The following is a 3,676-nucleotide window of genomic DNA, read 5'->3' as shown; positions in this document are numbered from 1 at the left end:
CCGGTCCATCCTATTAAACTTAGGATTCTTCTCCCTCATCTATGCCTATAATTCAAAGATTTTTTTTTCCTTTCATGGCATCCCACATTTCCTGTGTGTTCCTTTCTTATGGTGTTTTAAATTGTTCATATTCCATGCTTATTTGGTCTAGATCCTCTTATTGATCTTCATGTCCTAACATTGTATTTTCTGATTCTATGTCCTATTTGTAAGACTTTCCTTCAAGTTTCCTCGTTGAATTCATTTGGGATTTTCAATTACATCTTTCAGTGTTTCCATCTCCTCACTGAATTCTATTCTCAAGTCCTGTATTGTCTTTGTCATTTCCATTAGTCTTATGATTGTTTTTCTAGGTATCACTCAGACATTTATATTCCCTAAGCTATTTCTCCTTAATTTCCTTGAACTATTCCTTTCTGTCTTCTTTAAACTCCTTAAGTTCTTTGATGAAGTTTACAATTGTTCTTTTAAATACTATGCCCTGGGTTCATCAAGAAAATTGTCATTGGCAAACACTTCTACAAGACTGGCTTGATAGTTCATACTGTTGGTATTTTCATGATGAAATCTTGGCACATGGACTTCTTTTGTTAGTTTTCATTCTGATAATAGCAGAGCAGGTCGGGGCAGAATAGAGGAAATATAGGCAAGTTAGGCCTAGAAGTTGGATGACTTAGATGGAATAAAGTCAGGTGGACAGAGGGGACTGGACTGGTGTACATGATGTGCTTCCTGGCCCAATCCTGGAGTGTAGGAGTCGATCTGGGAAGGGCCTGTGATTTGGAGAGGATCTTGGCCAAAGCCTAGAGGTCATTTGTGGTGTAGGCAGGGAAGCCAGACTAAGCTCATGAGCTCAGTACCATGTGACTAGAGGAAATCAACAACAAAAAAGAAAGTAACTCTTCTTGTTAAAAGTGCTGTGAGATGGGGCAGAAGTCAAGGCCTTGTCCTTTCATGGAGGTAGGGTGTTATTTATGTGCAGAAGAGAAAGCCAAGGAGAATCTAAACCCACTCTGAGGAAATTATTTTCCCAAGGCCTTTCTCATTATCAAAGCAAATCTAAATTGAACAGCTCAAAGTAATGAAAGTAATTCATAACCCAAAAGCCAGAAGCAAGGTTTTTATAGTTTGATCTATTTACTTTATATGTATAAACACATACGTTTTTATAAACATGCATAGAAACTATGGGAATTTTTTTGTAGGCTCCATAGTTTTAGAAGCAGTGGCCCCAGCATGAGGGAAGATCCAGGGACAGGAAGGATGTTTGGAGGGATAGAGGAGTGGTGAACAGGAAGAGAGGTTTTCTTACCAAAAGAAAATGGGACATAGTTTTGAGAATCAATCTTATATATCCTCAGATAGCACTGAATTTGTTATGTAGCCAAAGATGACCTTGAGCTTCTGGTATCCCTGCCTCCAGTGCCTTAGTTACTATAACACAGACATGCAGTTCTGGGGATCAAACTGTGTTTCATACCTGCTAAGCAAGCACCCTACACACTGACCACATCTTCAGCCTATTATTATTCCTTAACAGACATAATCATATTGCTGTTCTTATTTGAGAATGTGATTTTAAATGGCTATATGATATCCTATCATATGCATGTTTCACAATCTATTTGTCAAAACAAGAATCCTCACTTTCACTCAGTATTACACTAGTGTGCAGTTTTCTGATTCACAGGCAAAAGTAAATATTATCACTGAAAAATATAACCAACCTAGGAGGCTGGTGAGATTGCTTGGTATGTAAAGCACAGTAGTGCAAGCCTGGTAATCAAGGTGTGAGCCCTCAGAACCCACATAAGTGTGGAAGGAAAGAATCAGTCCCACATATACTCTCACACATCACACACATGGTAATGTTTCTAACTTAACATTTACCCTGATAGTTATCTTGTTTTAACTTCCATTCCTCTGTGGCTAGGAAGATGGAGCATCTTCTCAAGTGTTGTCTGTTTGCAGCTTTTCTGCTTTGATTCACCTATTCAAGTCTTGGATGCAGTTCACTCATAGGAATGGCTATTGTCTCTTGTTGTCAGTATTTGGTAGAAAGGATATTATCCTAACCCATATACTTCAGGGTACAAATATTTTCTCTTGGTTTTGCTGTCATGGCCATGCTTAACTTTTTGTCTGGAGTTACTTAGATGATCAGAAATAATAAATTTTTATATATTGAAATATCTTTTTCACTGTCATTTTTTAGTTGTGTGTGCATATGTGTGCGAGTGCGTGTGTGTGCACTCACGCGCAAGTACTGCTGGGGATTATTTCACAGCCCTGTGCATGCCAAGCAAGTGTTTGTACCATAACATCCCCACTACTATGATCTTTGAGATAAGATATGTAGCTGCCTATGTTCAAATGGGATCTTCTGTAGTTTAAATTTTAACCTATTTAAGCTTACTTGCATTTATTTTACTGCTGTGAAGTTAGGTGTCTAAACCTATTTCCCCCAAAATAAGTAAACTATTGTTTTAATAGCTAAGCATTCTTTTCAATGTTCTACTCTTTCCCTACTGACTGAAGATAACAACAATTAGCAAACTACACATCAGCCAGGCAGTGATGATGCGTGCCTTTAATCTCAGCACTATGGAGGCAGAAGCAGATGAATCTCTGAGTTTGAGGCCAGCCTGGTCTACAAAGTGAGTTCCAGCACAGCCAAAGCTACACAGAGAAACCCTGTCTCAAAATAACAAAAAAACAAAACATCAAAAAAATCAAAACATCAAGGCTGGACCCCCAGTATAGGGGAATGTCAGGGCAGGAAGGGGGGAACACCCTCATAGAAGAAGGAGGAGGGGGATGGAATAGGGGGCTTATGGACAGGAAACTGGGAAAGGGAGTAACATCTGAAATGTAAATAAAGAAATATCCAGTAAAAAATAAAACTGAAAAAAAAACAAAAAAGAATAAATAAAAATAAAACCACATCATGCTGTATGGTTTATCTGTTGAACTGTTGGTCTACTAAAATCACTGAATGTTTGATTCTAGTTTTATAACACATTTCAATAAAAGCACTATTTTATTACTCACCAGTTCTCATTTTAATTCATCCAAATGTGGACTTTTAACTTATCATTTAATTTTATATATGATGTGTGTGTGCTCTACATGCCATATGCGCATGTCTGTATGGGTCTGTGTACCAGCAGAGACTAGAGGAGGACCTCAGGTTCCTCCTCTAGAGACATGGTCTCTCACCTACCCTGCTTCCTACCATTTCAACAGCCCACTGTTTCACCAGCAAGCCCAGATCCATCTGTCTTTTTCCCACAGCACTGGAGTAAAGGCACACAGGATGGCCTGGATTTTACATGGGTCCTAGGGACTCAAATCCAAGTGCTCATCCTTGCATTGTAAGCCTCTTACCCACTAGGCCATCTATCTCCTTGGCCCAGATTGTTTTTGTTATTTTGTCTTTTTTTTTTTTTTTTTTATTGAGCTGAGGACCGAACCCCGGGCCTTGTTCTTCGTAGGCAAGCGCTCTACCATTGAGCTAAATCCCCAACCCCCAGATTGTTTTTAAAAATGACACATAACTATACATAATAATGGGGTACACTGTGACGTTTTAACATATTTTGCTGTACATATGTAGTGATAAGTTCAGAGCAATTGATTTATCTCTCTGCAGCATGAGGATTCAAAGTTCTCCCTT

This window comes from Rattus rattus, chromosome X (assembly GCF_011064425.1).
Source record: "Rattus rattus isolate New Zealand chromosome X, Rrattus_CSIRO_v1, whole genome shotgun sequence".
In the NCBI taxonomy this organism is placed as follows: Eukaryota; Metazoa; Chordata; class Mammalia; order Rodentia; family Muridae; genus Rattus; species Rattus rattus.
This window is presented reverse-complemented; position numbering follows the sequence as displayed.